The sequence below is a fragment of the Schistocerca cancellata genome, chromosome 6, assembly GCF_023864275.1.
Source record: "Schistocerca cancellata isolate TAMUIC-IGC-003103 chromosome 6, iqSchCanc2.1, whole genome shotgun sequence".
Taxonomy (NCBI): Eukaryota; Metazoa; Arthropoda; class Insecta; order Orthoptera; family Acrididae; genus Schistocerca; species Schistocerca cancellata.
In genome coordinates, this window is record NC_064631.1 from 227,459,624 (window position 1) to 227,486,622 (window position 26,999).

At 46.6% G+C, this 26,999-nt stretch overlaps 1 protein-coding gene across 1 annotated transcript in view; it reads right to left on the reverse strand.

The window, feature by feature from the left end:
* LOC126088259 (protein dead ringer-like) overlaps positions 1–26,999 on the reverse strand; it is a 482,246-nt gene that overhangs the window by 447,976 nt on the left and 7,271 nt on the right. The gene's annotated exons all lie outside the window — the stretch shown is intronic.

Consider the following 26,999-nt stretch of genomic DNA (forward strand, 5'->3'; position numbering starts at 1 on the left):
CCTGCTGATACAGACTGTAGAATCGCCGGCCAAGAGAAACCAGAACACGAATCCGGACCGAGGCGAGTCGACGCTGTCGGAAAAGTACAGGCCAGTCACACTGTGTACACAATGAAATTAATCAAACGTAGTGGCATTTAACGAATTGATCGATGGGGATGAATCAAATGCAGTAGCTACGATATGAAATGACACTGGTGCAAAACGTTCAGACATGCTGAATCTGCAATGTAATGAATACGTCACGCAATGGAACAACTTGCTTTAAAAGCTGGACAGAACAGAAATCGAAAAAGGTGCGCGTTCTGACTTTACTCCCGCGAAACTTGTGTAGGTGCGCTGGTGGCATAGTTGTCCAGTGTTGCGGTGGCATTCCAGTAAGAAGTAGATATAATACGTGTTGTGAAACTTGCCGGTACACAATGAGTCGCGTGGAGTGGCCGCGACGTTAGAGACGCCATGTCACGGATTACGCGGCATATCCCGCCTCCCGCCGGAGATGCGAGTCCTCCCTCGGGCATCGGTGTGTGCGTGTGCGTGTGCGTGTGCGCGTGCGTGTGCGCGTGCGCGTGCGCGTGCGCGCGCGCGTGCGTGTGCGGGCGTGCGCGTGCGTGTGCGCGCGTGCGCGTGCGCGTGCGGGCGTGCGCGTGTGCGCGTGTGTGTCTGTGTGTGTGTGTGTGCGTGTGTGTGTCTGTGTGTGTCTGTGTGCGTGTGTGTCTGTGTGTGTGTGTGTGTGTGCGTGTGTCTCTGTGTGTGTGTGTGTGTGTGTGTGCGTGTGTCTGTGTGTGTGTGTGTGTGTGTGCGTGTGTCTGTGTGTGTGTGTGTGTGTGGGTGCGTGTGTCTGTGTGTGTGTGTGTGTGTGTGTGTGTGTGTGTGTGTGTGTGTGCGTGTGTCTGTGTGTGTGTTTGCGTGTGTCTGTGTTTGTGTTTGCGTGTGTCTGTGTGTGTGTTTGCGTGTGTCTGTGTGTGTGTGCGTGTGTTGTTCTTAGCATAAGTTAGTTTTAGTAGAGTGTATGCCTATAGGACAAAACTGCTGAGGTCATCGGTTCCTAGACTCTTACCGAAATTGGCCAAATAGTGTTGTGAATAAAGTTAGTAGTAAAGAAGTAAAGTAATAAATTAAAACGTCATGTATGATGCGGCAGTTTCTCGCGCAAACCTCCCGAACTGTGCGTCGTACAACGATATATTTTTGTAGGTACATTCAGCGGGGTGTGTGGATACTGTCTGCATAATGTGTAACGAATAGATTTATTAGAAAAGAAGAAATAAATTAAAATGTCATGGTTCCTACGACAGCTTAACTGCACGAACCGCGAAACCGTAGTAACCGACAAACTTTCCTCCTTTCGTCATTTTGTGGGGAATCGTCCGCGAGGAAAAGTTTCGTAAAGGTTTGGGACTAAGCGTAAACTTCGTTAAAAGTCTCTAATTGCTGTTATTCTCAAATACGGATAACTTAAGTACAGGTAGTATCGCATCGTGTGCTACAGTGCTGTTTCAACGCCACCCCTTTTATAGGTGGGTGGTTCTTGCCCCACATTCTTTGCAGACAGTAAATGATATGTGTACGAAATCTAGTTGAAATCGGTCCAGTGGTTTAGGAGGATTTAGGGAACACATACACATACGTATGTACATACAGTTTTAATGTGTATGGATTATACCAAAACATATTATGGCCTAACATTATATATGTCACTTGACGATCCTTGGTTACTTGTGATTTAAAATGGAATGATCATATAAAGGTGATCGTCGGTAAAGCAGATTCCAGACAGATTCATTGGAAGAATCCTAAGGCAATGCAATCCGAAAACAAAGGAAGTAGGTTACAGTACACTTGTTCGCCCACTGCTTGAATACTGCTCACCAATGTGGGATCCGTACCAGATAGGGTTGTTAGAAGAGATAGAGAAGATCCAACGGAGAGCAGCGCGCTTCGTTACAGGATCATTTAGTAATCGCGAAAGCGTTACGGAGATGATAGATAAACTCCAGTGGAAGGCTCTGCAGGAGAGACGCTCAGTAGCTCGGTACGGGCTTTTGTTAAAGTTTCGAGAACATACCTTCACCGAGGAGTCAAGCAATATATTGCTCCCTCTTACGTATATCTCGCGAAGAGACCATGAGGATAAAATCAGAGAGATTACAGCCCACACAGAGGCATAGCGACAATCCTTCTTTCCACGAACAATACGAGACTGGAATAGAAGGGAGAACCGATGGAGGTACTCAAGGTACCCTCCGCTACACACCGTCAGGTGACTTGCGGAGAATGGATTTAGATGTAGATGTAAATACTCGAAACCGGCCTTTTTTTTAATAAATGTTTTTCAATGTTGGCTGTCGACTAAATTAATCATACGAGCTCCGAAAATAAACCAGCCACGCACCCGTCTCCACGCTTCACCACGACGAGCAAATCTTCGCCGATGGGACAGCAACAGACTCCCATCCGCAGGGGCGACGTGTCTGCCTGGACGGACACACCGCTCTGCGCACTGGAGGACGCACCACACTTATCCTCCCCCTGCTGCGGACGGGCTTCACGCCGCCGTTGCTCGCCCGCGTTGGGGCCGCACGCAGTTCGCGTCCGGCTAGTCACAGGGAGAGATTAATACCCATGAATTATCGGCCTTCTAGAAATCCGCAGACAGGGAAGCGAGAGCGCGCGCAGGGCCACGCACGATGAATCAATTACCGGCCGCAGCTCGCCGTAGCGAAATGGCTTAATCAGCGGTGCCGTAGGGGTGGACTCCGGACGGCGGAGGGTGGGTGTTAATTTTAACCGTGGGCGCCGCCAGCTGCCGGCCATGCGGTGGCCGTCCCCGCTGCCACGCCGGCCCGCGACCCGTGCCCCTGCAGTGCTCGGCGCACGGCGTAACACGTTGTGCTCTCAGTTATACGGGCTTCAGAGACAGTACTTGCTTGCTACCCCGGATGGAAAGGCTGTTATGGGAATAGTCTTAGTATTTTGCGGAAAATATAAACAATGTACATGAAAATAACGCAACAGCGAATTTCATTGCGTTTCCTTCGCACAGAGGTAATGAAGACTCTTCACTCAAGTTTTCTACTCGTCTTTTAATTCTATCTTGCAAGGTTGAAAGTGTGTTCCGTGAAAAACTTTTTTTTGTGGATCACTCACATATTGTTACGATCGTTTCAATGAGTGTTAGACTGGCATCTGCTGTATCTACAAGTACACAACTGGCCATCAAAATTGCTACGCCACATAGATGACTTGCTACAGACACGAAATTTAACCGACAGGAAGAAGATGCTGTGATATGCAAATGATTAGCTTTTCAGAGCATTCACACAAGGCTGACGCCGGTGGCGACACCTAAAACGTGCTGACATGAGGAAAACTTTCCAACCGATTTGTCATACACAAACAGCAGTTGACCGGCGTTGCCTGGTGAAACGTTGTTGTGATGCCTCGTGTAAGGAGGAGAAATGCGTACCATCACGTGTCCGACTTTGATAAAGGTCGGATTGTAGCCTGTCGCGATTGCAGTTTATCGTATCGCCACATTGCTGCTCGCGTTAGTCGAGATCCAATGACTGTAACCAGAATATGCAATCGGTGGGTTCAGGAACGCCGTGCTGGATCCCAACGGCCTCGTATCACTAGCAGTCGAGATGACAGGCATCTTATCCGCATGGCTGTAACGGATCGTGCAGCCACGTCTCGACCCCTGAGTCAACAGATGGAGACGTTTGCAGCAGCATGGACTATCAGCTCGGAGGCCATGGTTGCGGTTACCCTTGACGCAGCATCACAGACAGGAGCGCCTGCGATGGTGTACTCAACGACGAACCTGGGTGCACGAATGGCAAAACGTCATTTTTTCGGATGAATCCAGGTTCTGTTTACAGCATCATGATAGTCGCATCAGTGTTTGGCGACATCGCGGTGTGAACGCAGATTGGAAGCGTGTATTCGTCATCGCCATACTGGCGTATCACCAGGCGTGATGGTATGGGGTGACATTGGTTACACGTCTCGGTCAGCTCTTGTTCGCATTGACGGCACTTTGAACAGTGGACGTTACGCTTCAGATGTGTTACGACCCGTGCCTGTACCCTTCATTCGATCCCTGTGAAACGCTACATTTCAGCAGGGTAATGCACGACCGCATGTTGCAGGTCCTGTACGGGCCTTTCTGGATACAGGAAATGTTCAACTGCCATATCAGCGCACATTCCGCTGCCGAGTGAATATCTCATACTGGCTTACGATTTGCTTGGCACAAAATTCGGCGATCCTCCCTTGTGGTGGTCAGACGTGGTTGACAGTGACCTTCACGAAGAGTATGCCACCCTCAAGTCCGAATGCAGTCCACCATCGGACCACTGTCACTTCTTTGTGCCCCAAAAATGTGGATATTGGACAAATCAACAATTTGGCCAGATGGAGAACCACAGTGAGACCCATTTCAAACACTGTTAGGTGCTGATAATGCTGTGTCACAGGAGTACGTGACATCTGCGTGTTCTTCGTAGCGTTCAGTCAACATCTTACACTTTTCATGCACCTGAAATACCCTATCAGTCGCGGCAACAACACTAAACCGAATAACAGAAATGCACTGTTGTGGCCATTATACTCATCAAAGAGAATTGCAGCTCTAATAATTTACGTTTGCGCAGATGATGCGAGGAAATCTCCACAAATCCCTCAAGATAACACTCGGAGGCAGTTTGGTTCAATGGTACACGGAATACAAGCGTGCAGCTTATTTATTTTCAAGGGGTCACGGCTTATACTGATGGCCTTCAGTTCCGAACAGAATGAAAATTTAACCCTTTGTTGCCTGACGGTACTTAAAAGTACCAGTAAGTTTCGACTCTCATTATTTTCTCGTGGTACAGTTTTGTGATCTGAAAGCCTGTCGGTACGTAACAGTAACTCTGCTCTACTGTTTCATAGATGTTATTGTGCAATACATAGACCTCTCTGGCGGTCAGAGCTTGAAATTGTTTTTCGCGCGCTGCTGTGAAAACAGAAGATTGTACGTGCTTGTTTCCATGGTGTTGCCTGAATTTGTGTGCAGTTTATTGAAACTTCCGTTGAGTTTTCCATTGTACGTACTTACCTTCTTTGTTTTTTTATAATAGCTTGAAGCATTACGTTACAAGTGAATGAGATAAAGTGGAAAATATAAGGCGGACTTATTAGTACCGTCAGGTTGTGCGAACAGTTTATTGTAGCAACAATACGTTACCTCTCACTAGTTGTTCTGTCCACTTTTTCTCACACAGAAATCCATAAATACATTTGCCTGTGGAACAATTAGAACAAACAGGAAAGGTTTGCCAGGGAATTTACCTAAAGAAAAATGTCTAAACCGTGGGGAATCAAATCACAGAGAGTCATCTTTAGACCTGACAGTATTTCAATGGAGGGAAAATAAAGTAGTGTATTTTGCGTCAAACTTCCATGGCACTGAACAGAGCGTAGTGACAAGAAAACAGAAAGCTGGAACTAGTATGACTATACCATGACCAGTTATTGTATGTGATTACAATAAACACATGGGTGGTGTGGATCATGCAGACAGATTACGTTCAACTTATGGTCTTGACAGGCGATCAAAGAAACAGTGGCACCGTCTCTTCTGGGGAGCAATAGAAATTGCTTTTGTCAATGCTTACGTCATTTCCAGTGATCTACATGGGGCACTGCCACTGCTGGAATTCAGGAGTTCTTTGGCACTAGGGTAATGAATGAACAGCAAGTGCCAAATCTCAAAAAGAGAAACTCTGGTAAAGATGAAATAACTCCCCCAAAGAGAAGGAAGGATAACTTTTCTGTTCGCAGAATGTACGTCTTGGCAACTGAGAAAACCATTTTGTAGTGTTCAGTTGTAAAAGAGGACGATGCGAAATGTGTGCGAAAAATAAAATTCAGTCGACACCACATTCACAATGTAGTACATGTAAAGGGTATTTGTACTACAATGAGAAAAAGAACTGTTTCCTACAATTTCACGAGGTATCACTAACACTAAATATGTGATATGTATATACTGTCAAAAATGTATAGCTAAGTTACTATGTATTGTGAAGTTGCTCTAGAATAAATTTATGCGAAATTTTTAAAAAAATTCAGAAATATCATATTTCTGTTAATTAATTTTCTATTGTAAAAATATTTAATATTTATGTGGAATAAAGTACAAGTTATAAAAATTGGAGCATTTTTCTGCGCATATTGTGATTCTGTCCATGGAGTCTGACGGTACTTCTGAGTACCAGGAGAGAAAAAAGTTGTGAAAAATAAAATAAAATTGTACAAAAAATCTTACCGTCATTTGAGGCCACAATAGCATCAATTCTGCAAAGAAAATGTTAAAAAGTAAATTTTTTCTTATGTCAGGAAACAAAGGGTTAATAATTTAATATGGGTTATGCTATGGAAACATTCAGAGAGTGTGATATACAGGGTGAAAAGTATTTAAACTGACAAACTCTGGGAGATTGTAGGGGACATGAAAACAAATATTTTTCCGTAATGTCATTTTTTCCTATGCGGAGAATTTAAACCGGTAGAGGAAGATTTCTCTGGCGGCAAATTAATTAAACTAACGAATACTTTTCCATTTTTTTATGAGCAAGAGACAACACATTAACAAAACCCAATTTAAATTACAGTAGATTTTCAAAAATGCCTCCATTGACACGTGAACAAAGGTTACACCGTCGGATCATGTTCTGTCTGACACAGGCAAAAACCCCAGGAGTACCCTGAATTGTTCCTGCTGCTGCTGCTACTATCCAGGCAACCAGATCCTCTTCTGATGCAACAGGAGTTGCGTAAACAAGATTGCGCATCTCTCCCCACACAAAAAGTCCAGAGGGGACATGTCTGGGGATCGAACAGGCCATGGTACAGGACCACCTCTGCCACTCCACGTTTCTGGGAACCGTCGGTCCAGGAATTGACGCACACGACGACTGAAATGTGCCGGCGCCCCGTCATGTTGGAACCACATGCGTTGTCTTTTAGGGAGCGGGACATCTTCCAGCAATTCTGGCGATGCTCTGGCGAGAAAATTGTAATAGTGCCTGCCATTTAATGGCCTAGGTAGCACATACGGTCCAATTAAACAGTCCCCAACAACACCGACCCACACATTAACGAAGAACCGCACTTGATGAGCGCTAGTAACTGTGGCATGTGGGTTATCCTCACCCCAAACATGCGAATTGTGCATGTTGAAGACTCCATCACGCCCGAACGTTGCGTCATCGGTAAACAACACAAGAGGATGGAAATGTAGGATGCATTTAACACTGTTACAGGTACCACTGCTAAATGACCCGGTCTCACGCAGACGTTGGTACACAGCAGCAATGATGCGGGATACGGCAAGTAGAATATTGTTGTTGATAAACCTGCTCTGCAGCTCGTCCGTCGTGGTGCGCTACGTAGTACGCACCAACCATATCAGTGTACTCACTCCAAGTGTATCGCTTCATTAGTAAACAGAGACAACGGACTACTACACTGGTGGACAGCAGTTGCCTACAACTGAAGATCTTCATAGGAAAAAATTACATTAGAGAAAAATATTTGTCTTGAGGTCCCCTACAACCTCCCAGAGTTTGTCGGTTTAAATACTTTTCACCCTGTATATCGCACTGGTTCTTTATGGTGTAACACTTTCCCTCTTCAGTCAATTCACATTGAGGGGTTCAGCAGTGGTTAGACCCCTGCTCCTCAACAACAAGTGTGTTGTATGATCTCTGTAGATGAATACGTGAGGTGCACTCTCTCTCTCTCTCTCTCTCTCTCTCTCTCTCTCTCTCTCTCTCTCTCTCTCCCGCCCTGCATTGATACGCAGAGATGCGGGGTCGTGACTTTTATTCTATCGCCGGCGCCGTGCCTTGTCGCGTAGCGGCCGACAGCGCCGGCGCGGCCGTGTGATGTGTGGCGCGCCTTGTAAGCCGTCAGCGCGCGGGATGGGGCGCGCCGAGGTATTAATCTGCGCCGTGATACCGGCCTCGTACAAGGCCCGCGATGCGTCACGGCTGCCCGCGGCGCGACCGTCTCTGTCCTTCAAAGACACAGCCCTCACGATTTAAATACGAATGGACGGAGGGCGAACTGGCAGAGCAGAGGGCGGGCGGGCGGCGTGGGTCTTCTCAGAAAAGCGGCCTCCCGCTTTTGTTCTCGTTTATGCATCACTGCGTTACCAGTTGCTTCAGCGGCTGCTCGCACTCAAAGCGTCGCCGAGTAACGCTCGCTATTTTAGAACGAGGATGCCGAAGGCACGCAGTCCGACAGTTTTCCAATGTTGCTGACATGAACCACGCATTTCACGATCCGAACGATGGCACATTGTTTGAAGTAACTCTGCAAACTAAATGGTTCAAATGGCTCTGAGCACTATGGGACTTAACATCTGAGGTCATCAGTCCCCTAGAACTCAGAACTACTTAAACCTACCTAACCTACGGACATCACACACATCCATGCCCAAGGCAGGATTCGAACCTGCGACCGTAGCAATCGCGCGGTTCCGGACTGGAGCGCCTGCAACAGCTTGGCCACCGCGGCCGGCCTCTGCAAACTACTCCAACGTTTTTCTTATTTGTGGAAAGAAGTACTTTTAAAGTGATGCACCTACTTTAGAATGAGTATGGAAAATAAATAGCAATAAAAAGACTTTAGTACAGTACCACGACCAGTTTAATATGAATCAACCCCGATACATGCTGCAAGGGCAAAACCGAGAAGCTTATAAATTCTCTCTTGCTTAATAATTAACGTACTTCTAGAATGAATATTAACTCTGTAGGCGAGTGTACGCTGTTCTGTAATTTTCTGACGGAGTGAAACTGTTTCAGGCCTGAACAGAACAATGGTATTTGCACAACTGCCGCAATGACCTTAGCCGAATGTGGATTGTAGGCATGCAAAAGGCCATCATCAGTGTTTGGGCGTACTGCAAGCTTTTCTGGGAGGGGCGGAGGAGGAGAGAGGAGGGAGTAGGGTGATGAGTGTTAATGGTGCATGGTGCCTGGATACGTCATGAGATTGACCCTGAAAGCCTAGGGTTCGGTATCGAGTATCTGTCCAGCTTGTAGTTTCAATCTGTCACAGAGTTTTACAATAATAGCTACATTACAAAAAGAAGTCAGTTGCGCCCACAGGTTCCCTGTGCAAAGAAACTGCCGTAAGGATGAAATGCTCTCAGAACTCGAGATGAGTAACAGTGCCAGTCTCAATTGGACGACTCGTGTGGTTACCGTGGGTTCATCCTACGATTCGCGTGTAACTGTTCGATCCGCCACAATTACATATATGCGGTGCCTCTCAAGCCTCGAAATTTCTGTTATTTGTGAGTTTCTCTGGATACAGACCACGAGTCACAGTTGTAAGGTATAAATTTGATATTTGATACATTCCAGAACTTGCTGTCGAATGTTACGTCTTACTAACATACATTTCCTGGTGTTTTACAAGTAGTGGACAAACAAGTACGTAATGAACACCCTGTTATATAACAACGTATAAGGCCTTTAGAAGTTTCTAAGTACCCCCTACTTCATCATGTGGTCAGAAGAACGACATTTCAACAGTCCTTTTGCTTATTTTGTATGAATTTTTTGTTGTTGTTGTCTTCAGTCCAAAGACTTGTTTGGTGCAGCTCTCCACCCTGCTCTATCCTATGCAAGCCTCATAATCTCCGACAAACTACTGCAACTCTCATCTTTCTCAGCCTGCTTACTGCATTCATACTCACGTCTTCCTCTAAAATTTATACCCCCCACACTTCCCTCACTTCTAAACTGGTGATGCTTTGTTGTTTGAGAATGTTTCCTATTTAACCGAGCTCTTCTTTTAGTCATCTTGTGTCACAAATTTCTTTTCTCCCAAATTCTGTTCAGTACCTCGTTAGTTACTTGACCACCGACCAAATTTTCAGCATTCTTCTGTAGCACCATTGCCGGCCGCGGTGGTCTAGCGGTTCTAGGCGCTCAGTCCGGAACCGCGCGACTGCTACGGTCGCAGGTTCGAATCCTGCCTCGGGCATAGATGTGTGTGTTGTCCTTAGGTTGGTTAGGTTTAAGTAGTTCTAAGTTCTAGGGGACTGATGACCACTGATGTTAAGTCCCATAGTGCTCAGAGCCATTTGAACCATTTTTTGTAGTACCATTTTTCGAAAGTTCCTATTCTCTTCTCGTCCCAATTGTCCATGTTTCACTTCCACATATAGCTACACTCCATACAGATATTTCGCAGAAAATACTTCCTAACACTTAAATCTATAATACGATTTTATGCTGCAAATAAAACAACTAACTTCTTACAGCTCACACTTCGGAAAGGAGTTAACAACTAAATACATTGTTAACTGAATCTATTAGCAACACTAAAATGTTAACACGTTTGTTTTAATCGAGACTGATCTACTTTCAATAGGAGGATGAGGTCGAACTATATGTATTCTTCGCACTTACTTTCATGATAATTGTAAGCCAATTCTACATAGGATGAGCGCACCTAAGGAAAGTGTGAAACGCTGCAGAATATAGTCAGTGTGGGAAGCTGGTGACAAAACATAGTGTGCCCATTTATTTTATGACGTAATATTCACTGCAAGACAGTATACTGTATTTCTGTATCCCTTTTGCCACTTAACTAATAGATGCAGGCACGCCTCCAGGCCTGACTCAATCTTTTCTCCTAGCTGCTTCTCTCGATGTGATGTTTAACAGCTCTTTTGGAAGACGATGGTCTTTCCAAATATTGTAAATGGTTGTTAGGCGTGGCGAGTTATCACGTCTGCCGTTCTTTCAAATTAAATGTTCGAGTCTCAGACATGGTACGAAGTGAAGGCAAAAGCGGGAAAAACTGAGCAGTTCCTGCTTCTTTGTGAAATGAGCTTCCATTAAGAAGTGCAGAGAGAGAGAGAGAGAGAGAGAGAGAGAGAGAGAGAGTTTACATGAGTGTTTCCTACTCCCTACTACGTTAATTCAGCAGCGAGAGCAGTACAGAGCAGAAGGTGAGGCACTAGACGTCGTGCCAATACGTGGCTCCGCAGATGATGAAAACAGAGGACGCCGTCACTGCAGCATAAACCAGACATCTTTAACGCGGTAGGATCAGTTATTCCCGTTTGTATCTTTTGTTGTCTGGCGGGAACGAATTTTGTATTCAAGGAAGTCTCGCACACAAAGCTCTTTCTAAATGTTATGATAATATGCACATGTAGATCCATTAGAATCAACATGAATACACGTACACATACACGCACACACATTCGTGCGCGCCTGTTTGTTCTGCTTATGCATGCGTGTCCCCACGTGCGTAGGTGTGTAGATATGTAAATGAGCTGCCCGAGGTCAATAAGATCTCCGTGGGGCAGATATGTTTGTGCTGGGAGTGCCCTCGGCCGGCGATGGTGGCAGCAGATAGCCGCCGGCCACTGTGTCCTTCGGCGTTCGCCTCCTTAGCCAACCGTCAAACACGACCGTCGCCAACTGCCTCGGCCCCTTACCTCTTGCTGACAACTTAAAAAACAATTTATCAGTTCTTGCGTCAGCGTCGTTACAGTAGCACGATCTTCAAAAGGTATCTCTCTCTCTCTCTCTCTCTCTCTCTCTCTCTCTCTCTCTCTCTCTCTCTCTCTCTCTCCGTCGTCTCTAGCGGCTGCATCTGGAACAGCAATAGTACAACATCTTCTGGCTGTTAACCGTACAACCAACTTCAAGGCGAGTCGGTGACCGGAGCAGAACCTCTTGACTCAATGATGTACTGTGTAAAAATGCGCATACATCGGAGATAATGCAATCGGCGCAACAGCACTACTCAGAGAAAAAAATATATGTTACGTCCAAGAAACAAAACCTCGCAAGCGCCGAGTCGGCAAATCTACAGTGCTTGGAAATTGAGTGGTTATTTATTAAAACGAAGGGTGTGTGTTAGAATTCCAGGCAGCAAAACAGAACAATGATTCCTCCGAGAGAGCAGACATGAAAAGAAAGGTATACATGAGTTTTCGAGCTGGAAGTCATCATCTCGGTTGGACAAGTTGTTTGACAATTATATTTCGACAGCTTCCTTGACTACTGATTCAAAATAGCCTGGGGATATCATCAGTATCTCGAATTTGCCGTAATCGATGGAGTGGTGACTGGACTGGCGAATGTGTCGCCGGTGTTGGATGCACCGTCCCTGTACAGTGCATGTTGTTCGTCCTATAAAAAATGGAATTTCATATACCGTAATTGTACGTTAAAAGAAAGCAAACTTATCAGGACCTTTACAAAAAAATAAAATAAAATAAAAAATAAATGGTCCAAATGGCTCTGAGCACTATGGGACTTAACATCTATGGTCATCAGTCCCTAGAACTTATAACTACTTAAACCTATCTAACCTAAGGACAGCACACAACACCCAGTCATCACGAGCCAGAGAAAATCCCTGACCCCGCCGGGAATCGAACCCGGGAACCCGGGCGCGGACAGGACAGGACTTTTCCAAATGCAATACTTAAATAATAAAAGATTTTACCGTGAATCACAGTCTCAACAGTTCGAATAGAGTCGCCCCTCTGACAACGAGTTATTACTACACAGCTTTCGTACAAATAGAAGAAACGGTGATGTAAATATTGTCTGCATTCCTCTCTATGTTAATTTGACGATTACGTAGTTAACGAAGTGTGACGCTTCTTAATGTAGTCTCCCTGTGGCTCGCTTGCCACTAATTTTCTCTAGCCTGTGATGGAGTATCCAGTGTAAAAATACATCGTGTGCAGGACTGGCGAATTCTTGCTCAGTTGTGCTTGTGTTGTTAAGGTCGGTTATGGAAGGGAGTGAGTGTTCCCATTAACAGCACAGCTTACTCTTCCCGAATAGATTGTAGGAATTTCCAAGCAGAACTTTAATATCCGGTGAACGCGTCACTTAAACAGTTGCGTGCACCCACTGTATTAATAAGTATCCCAAATTCAACGGTAAAATAAGAACAAGAACGATATTAAAGATGCGGAGATGGGTCCATTCTATCAACCATCAAGCTCGTTTGTCTGTTAAAGTTTGCATTTGTGAACAATCAGTGTTTGAAGGTTACCGAATTGAAACCCTACGGAACTAGAGATCGCCGACGAAACAATCAATTTAACAGACAAATGGCTCTGAGCACTATGCGACTTAACTTCTGAGGTCATCAGTCGCCTAGAACTTACAACTAATTAAACCTAACTAACCTAAGGACATCACCCACATCCATGCCCGAGGCAGGATTCGAACCTGCGACCGTAGCGGTCGCTCGGTTCCAGACTGTAGCGCCTAGAACCGCACGGCCACTCCGGCCGGCTAACAGACAAGAATGACCAGCAGATACAGAAGAGTCAAACTGAGCTATTTTCGGCACAATTTAATTTTACCTGAAACGATACATGTTAATCCATTGTAAACAAATACAGAGTTTTACGAATAAATTACCCTGATGGGAGGTGAGATTGATCTGCGTATTTTAAAATGATTTTCATTTGGTTGTAGCCATTAGAGTCGTAGGCCGAAGGCCTTGCCGCAGTGCTAGCACTGGTTCCCATCAGGTCATCGAAGTTAAGCGCTGTCGGGCTGGACTAGCACTTGGATGGGTGTCCATGCGTTCTGGCCGAGCGCTGTTGGCAAGCGGGGTGCACTCAGCTCTTGTGAGGCTAATTGAGGAGCTACTTGATTGAGAAGTAGGAGCTCCGAACTCGTAAACTGACATACAGCCGGGAGAGCGGTGTGCTGACCACATGTCCCTCGCATCTCCGCATCCATTGACGACAGTGGGTTGAGAATGACACGGCGGCCGGTGGGTACCGTTGTGTCTTTATGTCCTGTTTCGGGCGTTGTTTTAGTTTTATTAGAGGTGTATACTTCCCCTGAGAGACAGCGGAGAGTTTAACGATTAGTCCACAACATTGTCGCAAGATCCGATGGTGATAAATTTTACGTACATATTCGAACTGTTCAGTTGTTAACAATAGTAACGAAAATTTTCAACGCTACACCTCGCGCCCAAGCGCCTCCGGATTCAATACTGGTCGGTTCTATGGCGATTTCGTGTCTTCTGCAGTGTTGCTTCTACTGTAATACCAAAACACGGCAATATGAATAGGTTTATTGATGAAGACTTGACCGACATGCATCTCGTGCCTGGGTTTACTGACTGCAATGGAAGAACGGCAAAATGACGCTATTCTATGAATGCGTGGTGTCTGTTCTTTCGGACATGTACAAAAGAACAGACCTACGCATTCATATAAGTGATTCGCCTCGACGGGCAATGAATGCACAACTGTCAGTGCGGACACCCGTTTACGCTCGACCTCCAGTGGGAATCTAAAACTAGCGAACACGGAGGACACGGACGGAGACTGCGAATAAGTGGTGCTGGGTCGAAGTGTAGGTCGAACGGGGAGCGTGTCGAGATATCCACGCATTGGCGATAAACACTGCGTCCGGGTGGCGCAACTGCCTAGTAAGCAGGGGATGCCAGGTTCGAATCCCTGTCCGGAACACGTTTTCGCTCGTCGCCGCTGATTCCGCATGAAGTCCTGATGAACCTGATATCATTCTTCTTGTATTGTCTTTCCTTTCCTCTCCTTCCTTTCCTATCATTTCTCCACCCTCTACCTTTAATTTACATAATACACTCCTGGAAATTGAAATAAGAACACCGTGAATTCATTGTCCCAGGAAGGGGAAACTTTATTGACACGTTCCTGGGGTCAGATACATCACATGATCACACTGACAGAACCACAGGCACATAGACACAGGCAACAGAGCATGCACAATGTCGGCACTAGTACAGTGTATATCCACCTTTCGCAGCAATGCAGGCTGCTATTCTCCCATGGAGACGATCGTAGAGATGCTGGATGTAGTCCTGTGGAACGGCTTGCCATGCCATTTCCACCTGGCGCCTCAGTTGGACCAGCATTCGTGCTGGACGTGCAGACCGCGTGAGACGACGCTTCATCCAGTCCCAAACATGCTCAATGGGGGACAGATCCGGAGATCTTGCTGGCCAGGGTAGTTGACTTACACCTTCTAGAGCACGTTGGGTGGCACGGGATACATGCGGACGTGCATTGTCCTGTTGGAACAGCAAGTTCCCTTGCCGGTCTAGGAATGGTAGAACGATGGGTTCGATGACGGTTTGGATGTACCGTGCACTATTCAGTGTCCCCTCGACGATCACCAGTGGTGTACGGCCAGTGTAGGAGATCGCTCCCCACACCATGATGCCGGGTGTTGGCCCTGTGTGCCTCGGTCGTATGCAGTCCTGATTGTGGCGCTCACCTGCACGGCGCCAAACACGCATACGACCATCATTGGCACCAAGGCAGAAGCGACTCTCATCGCTGAAGACGACACGTCTCCATTCGTCCCTCCATTCACGCCTGTCGCGGCACCACTGGAGGCGGGCTGCACGATGTTGGGGCGTGAGCGGAAGACGGCCTAACGGTGTGCGGGACCGTAGCCCAGCTTCATGGAGACTGTTGCGAATGGTCCTCGCCGATACCCCAGGAGCAACAGTGTCCCTAATTTGCTGGGAAGTGGCGGTGCGGTCCCCTACGGCACTGCGTAGGATCCTACGGTCTTGGCGTGCATCCGTGCGTCGCTGCGGTCCGGTCCCAGGTCGACGGGCACGTGCACCTTCCGCCGACCACTGGCGACAACATCGATGTACTGTGGAGACCTCACGCCCCACGTGTTGAGCAATTCGGCGGTACGTCCACCCGGCCTCCCGCATGCCCACTATACGCCCTCGCTCAAAGTCCGTCAACTGCACATACGGTTCACGTCCACGCTGTCGCGGCATGCTACCAGTGTTAAAGACTGCGATGGAGCTCCGTATGCCACGGCAAACTGGCTGACACTGACGGCGGCGGTGCACAAATGCTGCGCAGCTAGCGCCATTCGACGGCCAACACCGCGGTTCCTGGTGTGTCCGCTGTGCCGTGCGTGTGATCATTGCTTGTACAGCCCTCTCGCAGTGTCCGGAGCAAGTATGGTGGGTCTGACACACCGGTGTCAATGTGTTCTTTTTTCCATTTCCAGGAGTGTATATATCACTGTGCAGAAGAACAAACAACACGCATTCACATAAAAGTGTCCTACACTGAGACTACATTTACTGTACATTATCACAGCACGATTGTTATCACGCCCCTATGTAGCATAATACTCTTTGCCATTTTAGCTTGCTCTCATAAAATATGGTTCGTTTGTATCCCTGTGCTGTGCGCGCAGGACAGAATCGAATAGAGGAATATTGCTCCTACACAGAGGTGAGACTCTTAGTAATAACAAAGAGCAGGACTGATATGCCATTTATGTACATTCAGGCGAGCAGTACACTGCTATTAACATTGGCGGTCGGTTGAAACTGTGTGTACGATTGTAATACAAACTTAAATCGTTGCGGTAGCTCTGCAACTGTGTGTTCAGTTTTGCAGCTTCTGTTCAGTACTGCTCTCAGGCAATAGCGGTAACGGATGGTTCTAATTGTAACCTAGTGTTATTGTTAAGAGCTACTTCAGAATTTACAATGTGGTTAACAAATATTGTTTACTCCCTTATTACTTTTACAACAACTATATTTATTGCTTTCTACTTAAACTGCAACAGATTTTGGAGCCACGAGACTCCAGTCACAAAATACGGTAATCGATGGAAAATATATCTGCACGTATACCATTTGAATACGAGGCAGCTCGTACATTCATCAACAGGTATAAAGACCTACCACCGACAGTTTCCTCATGTTTCCTCACGCGATGTAATAACCTGGTACAAATCTTTCATTTGGACGCCAACTCGGCGACGCGTGTCTCCCTAACTTACCCCAGCTTTCCAACCGGGGAAAGGGATGAACAGTTTAACGTGGAATCCGAACCACCTATCATTATCGTTGAGAGATGAAGGGTTGGTGGAAACGGCAGACTGAAAAATCCGTTGTCTGGCAGGGATTCGGTACGATGATCTTTCGGTTGCACACAGACGTTTGGCATTAGACCACCAGCCGTGAAAATTCTGTAACGGATGTTCATTACCTTAACAGGTATATTGTGTGAATATGTATGCTCATGGTTTTCAAATAAGAGTAGAAAAAATACGTTTTCACAATAAATATAGTAACACGGATAAAGAAAAGAGTGAAAACGTTAGCAGTTGATTTCCGTATCTCATCCATTATGGAAGCTACAAAGCTTTTACAGAAATCACTACACACACTTCCTGATCGATCTGGTTAGCTGGGACAAGAGGGGAATTCCTGGAAACTTAGTACCGACTGCTGCGCTTTTTCTTGTGGGCGTCCATTTCTCGAAATTCTGTCACTAATTTGTTTGACAGCGGTGTTGTCATTATACTGTAAGTGGTTCTGTATCAATCAAATCCGATGGCAATAACTTGGTGTTTGGATTGCAGCCGGATAAAAGTTAGAAAATTGAAGATAATTTGGCCGATTACGGCTACGTAAGACAATAGTAGTGCGGGAGCTCAGTCCGTGTCATGAATAATTAAACAGATTGCTTTCTGCAGCAAAGGCCAGGAGAGTTTTCCAGTTACTACCGGCAGCCTCGAATGCAGAACATCGAGGCGAGAAACACGCCGAAACGAGACCTCGCGGGAAGACAGAGGCAATGAAGCTAACGAAACGCCGGACGCTGTGGAGCAGCTTGAAGCCTCTAGCAGTTGTGGCTCAGCTGCTGGGCGCCTTACCCCTGTCGGGTGTGCTGAGCGGTGCAACGGACGCCGACGTGAAGTTCCGGTGGCTGTCGTGGCCAGTGGCCTATTGTGTAGGGCTGCACACGCTGTGCACCACGGTCAACCACCTGTCCACCGAGGACCCGTGGTACGAGTTCATCCAGCCCTACTTCCACTGCCGCAACGCCGTTTACGTGCTGAGCTTCGTGGCCATGGCGAAGGGGCTGCCGCCGCTGCTGTCCTCCGTGGAGGAGGTGGACGCGCGGCTGGGGGCGGCGCGGGCGCTGGAGCGCTGGCTGGGCCGGCTGTGCGCGGCCGGCAACGCGGCGCTGGCCGTCGCGACGGCCGGGCTGCTGGGGCTGGGCATGCCGCGGCCCAGCGTGCGGCTCTTCGTGACGTCGCCGCTGGTGGGCAACGCGCCCGTGGCGGCCCGCGCCGCCGCCGCCAGCCTCTTCCTGCTGCTCAGCGACGCGCTGCGCCGCCGCCTGGTCGCGCTAGCCGCGCTCGGCCGCTCCCACCTGCTGGCGGCCCCCTTGCGCGGCTCGGCCGCCGAACTCGAGCGCTGCCGGCTGCTGCACGCTCTGCTCTCGACCGCAGCCTCCCGCGGACTCACCGCCGCCTTCGGTCCCCTACTCGCGGCCACCATCTCCAGTGTCACAATCGAGATCATGCTAGACCTCTACCAGGTCGTGTACGGCAACAAGGGTCACGTCCTCACGTTCAACATCGTCAACATCATTATGGTGTGCTCCGTCGCCGATTTTGGTCAAAGGCTTTCTACGGTTGTAAGTATTACATACACGAAGTAATTACTCGAATGGAACGCAAATCAGCAGAAGCTATGTACATGTACGAAAATGGTTCAAATGGCTCTGAGCAGTATCGGACTTAACATCTGAGGTCATCAATCCCCTAGAACTTAGAGCTACTTAAACCTAACTAACCTAAGGACATCACACACATCCATGCCCTAGGCAGGATTCGAACCTGCGACCGTAGCGGTCGCGCGGTTCCAGACTGAAGCGCATAGAACCGCTTGGCCACTCAGGCCGGCGTACATGTACAGACTAATAGATATTCAAGGAACGATATGAAACGATCGTATGGCATCGATGGCCAGGAATCCCTCCTGTGGAAGTTCGGCCGCCAGGTTGCAAGTCTTCCCAGCTCACGCCGCACTGTGCGACTTGCGTGTCGTTGATGAGATGAAGATGAGGACAACACAACACCCAGTCTCCGAGCGGAGAAAATCTCCAACCCGACCAGACCCGGGTCCGCGGCATGGTAGTCAGACCACTCAGCAAAGGGGGCTTCACTATTTTAGCATGTCAATAACGTCTTGGTCTACCTCCGGCTCTTATGCAAGGAGTTATTCGGCGTGGCCCTGATTGACAGGGTTGTTGGATGTCCTTTTCGGAGATACCGTGCAAAATTCTGTCCAATTGGCGCGTTAGATTGTCAAAATCCCAATCTGGTTGGAGAGCCCTGCCCATAATGCTCCAGACGTTCTCAACAGGGGAGAGATCCTGCTGTCTTGTTGGCCTCGGTATTGTTTAATAAGGACGAAGGCAGGCGGGCATTGTCTTGCTGGAATTTAAGACCAGTATAGCTTGCCAACAAGAACAACAAAATGGAGCCTAGAATATCGTCGACATACCACTTTGCCGTACGACGTACCGCTTTGGCTTGAGGGTGCTGCGGGCGACAATCAAAGGGTCCTGCTATGAAATGGCTTCCCAGACCATCACTACAGATAGCTCAGCTGTATGGCGCACAACAGTCAAGCTGGCATCCCATCACTGCCTGGACACGTCTTCACTGGTCACCGACGCTCAGTTCGAAGTGGGACTCATAACTGAGGACAGTTCTACTCCAGTCCGAATGTGCCCACTACTACTACTCTTCGTACACAAAGGTCAGGAGATATGAATCACAGCGTGGTGATGCAACTGTCATTCTAGGAAAGCTGCGTGCAGGACCATATATGATTAGTGAACAAGTAGCAAAAAGCACTCCGTCTTCAGGCCACAAGTGGCCCATCGGGACCATCCGACCGTCGTGTCATCCTCAGTTGAGGATGCGGATAGGAGGGGCATGTGGTCAGCACACCGTTCTCCCGGTCGTTATGATGGTTTTCATTGACCGGAGACGCTACTATTCAGTCGAGTAGCCCCACGTTTGGCATCACGAGGCTGAGTGCACCCCGAAAAATGGCAATAGTGCATGGCGGCTGGATGGTCACCCATCCAAGTGCCGGCCACGCACGACAGCGCTTTAACTTCGGTGATCTCACGGGAACCGGTGTATCCACTTCGCAAGGCCGTTGCCCTATAGCAGACAAAAGGTTTACTAGTATTTCTCCAAACGTATGAACAGTCAGTACAAAGAGCGCAGCATGAAACAAGAGTCCAGCTATTACAATAGCAACAACGATGGTAATGGAGCCACAACTACGCGGATTCTGCATAGTTTCCTGTAACGATGTGTCTCCCAGAGCCAGTGGGGTGAGTCGCTGCCGCCAGCCCTCCTATATTGCAGCAGCAGAAGGGACTCTAAGTACAGACCTACTGGAGCTGTGGCACAGTGGGTGCGTACAGTTTGGTCCACCAGATACAGCGCGACCACTATCAGTGTCAGATAAAATCTTGCAACTCTCTTGGTATGACGCCTTTGGCGTGGTATCGGTACCTGATCCGCACACAGTAAACAGTTTTGTTGGTATTCAGAGGTCAGCGGTTGTCGGTTTAAGAGGCGTCGTGAGCTCAGTCCCCAATCTGTAAGTCGCCTATTAATGGTCCTTGTGGTCACTGAAGCACCAGTTGCACGTCGGATCGATGATAATGATGAATCCAAGGCTCTGAGTGACACACTGACGATTGCTCGATCCTCTCGTCTCATTGTCTCTCTAGGTAGAGGCTTCCTTCTTGACACTATATTCTGCCATGGTTCTTCCACTCTCACCAACATTGTGGCATCATTCCTATTCGAACGTCGAGCTTTTCGCCAGTTACTCCAGCCGCCTATACGTCCTCTTCAAATGCTGTCATCTACATATTTTCTTCACCCACCTGCCTGCGAGGCATAGTTACTGTCCAACTAAGAACACGGAATGATATTCGCAAAGATCTCATGCCCTGGTATCGACATGTCCTCTACTGTTGTTGCCAGCTGCGCAGTGCAATGGTGCTGCAACGTCACACTCATCCATCGGCCGCCTAAGTGTACAATTTTGCATAGGTCCTTCGTCGCACGTCGTTTTCTCTTAGAGTGTACACCTTTGATAATGATGCCCAACTCACATTTCAACTTCCATCGTTTTACTGTAGTGCACACAGCCATTGCACATTGGAGTTACAATACCCGACAAAAAAGGTCAGGCACCTTGATGGAATAGTCAAATGTACATGTTATTTTGTATCTCCAACAGACATTGGGTAAAAATATGGAAACATCGGGAGAGATGCGCAGTGCCCCTTTAACATAAATGCAGATGCTAGCAAAGCCTGCATGTTGCATTGTTGTATTTCACCACAAATGGTACCTTTGAAACGTCCTCAGTATACCTTTAAGCGTCAGTCGAGATCGCAACAGTATGCTGTGTAGTTGTAAGTGTATTATGTCGGAGCTAAGTGAATTATTAGTTGAGCAACTTATAGGTATTGTATGGTGAGTGCTTCCGTAACCTTGGTGTTTCAAGAAATTTATATTGCATACAGTTTGATCGGAGAAGCCTTATCCTCTAAATGACAACGGGGGCGGAAGTGTGTGTTGAGCGATCCTGACACACGGTGATTCAAGAGGATTGTTGAGGAAAATAAGAGATAACTGCAAAAGTCACTGTACTCGCGAACACCGCCAGCACAAAACAACACAAAGGAAGCTGCATAAACAGGGAATTCCAGAGCGAGCTGGAATTCCAGAACCACTCTTGGTGATGTTAATGCCAGTAACAGGAAAACGTGGTGCTGAAGTTATGAAACCTGGACTATAGAGCAATGGAAGAATGTCAGTTGGTCGGATGAGTCTTGTTTCACACTTCTGGCCGAGTTTACATCCAAAGAGTGAAACATGGCTGAGGTTCGGTGATAATTTGGACAGACATGTCGTTTGTGGTATTCCATGGGCCTCATGATTACTCTGCAAGCACGCGTTACTGTCAAGGATTATGTGAACATATTGGCTTGTCAGGTACAATGTTCGTTCCTCAATGGTGATATTGATGACCAGCCCGTACAGCTAACCGCAAAGCCTTACATTTCCGCTTATCGGAAAATTTTTAAGGGTTTGCTGTACTCCACACCAGTAGACAACCACCGCGCGGTCTAGGGCGTCTTGTCACGGTCCGGACTGCTCCACCGGTAGGAGGTTCGAGTTCTCCCTCGGGCATGTGTGTGTGTGTATGTGTGTGTGTGTGTGTGGTGTGTGTGTGTGTGTGTGTGTGTGTCGTCCTAAGCGTAAGTTAGATAAGTAGTGTGTCAGCTTAGGGACCGATGACCTCAGCATTTTGGTCCCATAAGACCTTACCACAAATATCCAAAAATTTCAAAAAGTAGACAACCTGAACATGTAGCAGAAACGCGCGTGTTCCATGTATGTAAAGAAATTAAGAGAGCAGCCATGAGTGATCACACGAGAGCGCGATACTTACAGGAAGACAGGGGGGACGCGGGACGCTAGGCTGAAGATTTATCAGAATAAGTGCGAAGCAGAATGAATATGGGCTGGGTTGAAACTTCCTGGCAGATTAAAATTGTGTACAGGACCCGGGCTCGAACACAGGACCTGGGACTTTTGTCATATATACACACACTCAAAGAGAGCAGCACGTTTTATATTATCGACAAATAGGATTTAGGGTGGACATCACTAAAACAAAGGTGTTTTTCGTTGCGGCGAAATCTTCTCACGATATTTCCATCACCAAATTTCTCCGCCGAATGCAAGAATATTTTGTTGACGCCGACCTACCCAGGGAGAAACGATGATCGTTATAAAATAAGGGGAATAAAAGCTCCAACAGAAACATATAGGTGTTCGTTTTTTCCGCGCGCTATTCAAGATTGGAATATTTGAGAATTATTGTGAAGGTGCCAGACAAGTAAGCACTTAAGTGTAATTTGCAGAGTAGCCATGTAGATGTAAATGTAAGTGCTCTATGACAGAGCTGTACAAGCAAAGGACCCAGGTTTTAATCTGCCAGGATGTTTCAAGTGGGAAGCACATTGAGCCCAACCTGTAGTGACAATATGCTGATGACTTATCACTGTCTGAATGGCCCAAATCTCAACAAGTATGTTTATGGGATTTATTTTGTTCAAATGATTCAAATGGCTCTGAGCACTATGGGACTTAACATCTACAGTCATCAGTCCCCTAGAACTTAGAACTACTTAAACCTAACTAACCTAAGGACATCACACACGTCCATGCCCGAGGCAGGATTCCAACCTGCGACCGTGGCGGTCACACGGTTCGAGACTTTATTTTGTTAATTTGACCTGTAATTATATGGGAATGTGGAACTTGAGTTTCTCCCAGTGTACAATATGATCAAACCTCACAAGCAATGCAGCCGGGTGACGTCTGTAACAGTCGGCAGATGCATATACCGTCATTTTCAAAGCATGAATGCAACAGTTTAGCGCTGTCCAAGGAAATCATAAACACTCAGCAGGCGGGGCCACGCCGGCCAAGGACCTTAATACGGAGTATCGAGGAAAAAAAAAAAAAAAAAAAAAAAAAAAAAAAAAAAAAAAAAAAAAAAAACCACACACACACACACACACACACACACACACACACACACACAACCAAAAGTCAGAAGTTGTCGATGGTAAATATTAATTAACATCGGGTGAGCAAGAAGCATTAACTCTGATCCTTCGTTGTTTGACCTGCGAAGGAGCAGGATTTCAAGTAGAATTAAATAAAATACACTATGAGATCAAAAGTATCCGAACACATCCAAAAACATACGTTTTTCATATTAGGTGCATTGTTTGGCCACCTACTGCCAGGTATTCCATTTCAGCGACCTCAGTAGCCATATTAGACATCGTGAGAGAGCAGAATGGGGTACTCCGCGGAACTGACGGACTTCGAACGTGGTCAGGTGATTGAGTGTCACTTATGTCATACGTCTGTACACGAGATTTCCACACTCCTAAACATCCCTAGCTCCACTGTTTCCGATGTGACAATGACGTGGAAACGTGAAGGGACACGTACAGCCCAAAGGCGCACAGGCCCACCTCGTCTGTTGACTGACAGACCGTCAGCAGTTGAAGAGGGTGGTAATGTGTAATAGGCAGATAGCTATCCAGGCCATCACACAGGAATTCTAAACTGTATCAGAATCCAATGAAAGTAGTATGACAGTTAGGCGGGAGGTGAGAAAACTTGGATTTCACTGTCGAGCGGCTGCTCATAAGCCACACGTCATGCTGGTAAATGCCAAACGACGCCTCGCTTGATGTAAGGAGGGTAAACATTTGATGACTGAACAGTGGAAACACGTTATGTGGAATGACTAATCACGGTACACGATGTGGCGATCCGATGTCAGGGTGTGGGTATGGCGAATGCCCGGTGAACGCCATCTCCCAGCGTATGTAGTGCCAACAGTAAAATTCAGAGACTGTGGTGTTATGGTGTGGTTGTGTTTTTCGTGGAAGGGGCTTGCACCCCTTGTTTTGCGTGGCACTATCACAGCACAGGCCTACATTGATCAGCACCTGGTTGAACGTGTGCCTGCGAGAGTGGAAGCTGTCAATCGAGGCAGGGGTGGGGCAACATCATATGGAATTCTAGCATTTCCGATGGAGGGCGCCACGAACTTTATGCCATTTTCAGCCAGGTGTCCGGATACTTTTGATCACGTAGTGAATCTCAGTCTCTGTTTGTAAGGTCACTTACTAATCTACTTTCGACGTCTCTCTTTGAACACTGAACCCACCTGCTGGAATTGCACGCCAGTATCTCTGTGTTATCATATACCGTAGAATGACCTGTACCAAGGCAATTTTCTGAAATAGCAAATTTGTTCGGTTGCTGAATCTGTTTAGCATTGAATGCTTATTACATTAGATTGCTAACAAGTGTTTCTATAATTATTTGGTACAAGTGTGTTTGATAGAAGATGAAACTGACAAGTTTCATTTATCTTCACCTTCTAGGTGCATAACATTTTTTTGGCGCTGAGTGTAATTTTCACGTCAAGCTGGAAATTATCTATGGTTGATGTTCAAAACTTTTCTTACTTCAGCAGCATTCATTCAAATAGTTTTATTTCTGTCTTTCAGGCACAAGAAATTGTTGATGACTTGAAACGTATACGTCTCAGCCAGTTGGATGTGGAGTCTCAGAAACAGGTAAACAAGTATTCGGTACTAAAAATAGAGTTTCGTCTGAACCAAGTTGTTAGTTAGTGTGCTGTTTACACGTTTCATAATACATTGCACTTCTCTAAAGCCGTGTCTGCACAACACATCAGGTGCGCGTCGTATTCTGTGTAGAAAGAGAAAATTATGCCGTAGAGGCCTGTCCCACACCACACATTCTAAATATTCTCCCCATAACTTCGTATAAAGTGCTTGTTGACGTAAAATGAGTGTGCTTGCTTTGTACCTACAGAGAGCGCTACAGTGCAAGATAATAGGCACACTACTACGAAAAACATGCCGTTGAATAAACACGGGACAGAAACGTGGGACTGATGCTGATGTCTACGTTGTCGTGTTCTACATTTGCGTTGCTGCGCATCTCCACCAGCCGCCATCATAATCCCATGAAATTTCAGGACTGTGGGGAATTTAATAGTCACTTATTTTATATTTGATTTGATAACCTTCGAAACAGTGCGGCCAAAGAATCTCACTGCCACACGGGAGAATTGGGTTCAGCAACCGGTATGGGTAGTCTCCTCTATGCAGTGACTTATTCTTCCTCCACATCTATAGCTTTTCACGCAAAAATGTCAGTACACTACACTTTTAAACATGTGCGCCCATTTCCTTAATGAGGTGGCAAACCACAATTGAGCTACGTACTTAATCTCTATTTTGGGTGAAAACAAGATATGTATCCTCTCACTTTCGTGTACTGTCTTGTCTTGTTCCAAACACACTAGTTTTGACCCAAAACTCTCTATTACGAGATTTATTTAGTTCTTCTATGACCTTCTTCAATATACTCGAGCCTGAAGTATCAATACCGTATATTATTTCCTCTGTACGTTGTTTGACTCCATCCGTATTCTGTGCCTTTCATTTCGTCAACCAAAAGTATTCCAATTACTTTGTATTCTCATGGATGTTTACTTTGTAGGACTGGAACAGGAACTATTCTTGTTCATGAGCTAAATTTGAAGAACTGGTGGCTAGGATTTCGAAAGCAGGCGTTAATGGCCGAGATAACGGTGCGCTAATCAAAGGCTCCTTCATTCTGACGTCAAAGTCGTAGGCACAGGATGACACAGGAGTCGGCGGAAAACTGCTTTGAGAACTACTTTAAGTCTTCTTGAAAGTTCGTGCAATCAGAGACCAACTAAATAGTCCAGATCTCGAATGCATTTAAGTCGCATGTACCAGTAACTGCCCTTACTTGCCAATAGGTAAGATTTTACGTATAGACCAGGCTCCTTGTCGCCTGAAATCACTACACGAGCGTATGCTTCTGTGGCCTTTGCCATCTTCAATAAAACATTTCTGGATACGGAGACCGCACCCTCATGTTGTCACGTAACATAGTTTCGGCATCTCGTTTCAAGCCGATAGAAACTTTGGAAAATGGTAGTAAATACACCACTCTGATGAAGGCCATTTGCAACAGTGGCAAAAACGTTTGTCTATATAGTAAAACAACCTGATGACGCGGCCACATACCGGGAAATGTTTTACTGTAGAATTTAAATAATTTACTGGCGAAAGTGATGCTAAGGTGAATAATATTTTTCGAAGAGTGTAGCGACAGTCGACAAACCACTGACACTACCCATTTGGTCATCTGTCTTCTTACTGGACTGATGCGACTAGCCAGGACTTCATCTTCCATACCAATCTCTCTATCTCGGAGAACCACATACATTCAACGTCCTTAAGCCTTTGTTGTATATATTTCACGACACTTTTTAACACTTTTCGGTTCCTTGAAGTCGTAACACAGATTCTATCATCCACAGATCCCTTTCGCAGTCGATTCTCAAAAGAACACCCACATTTCTTGTCTTATCGGTCCACCAAATCTTCAACATCCTACTAC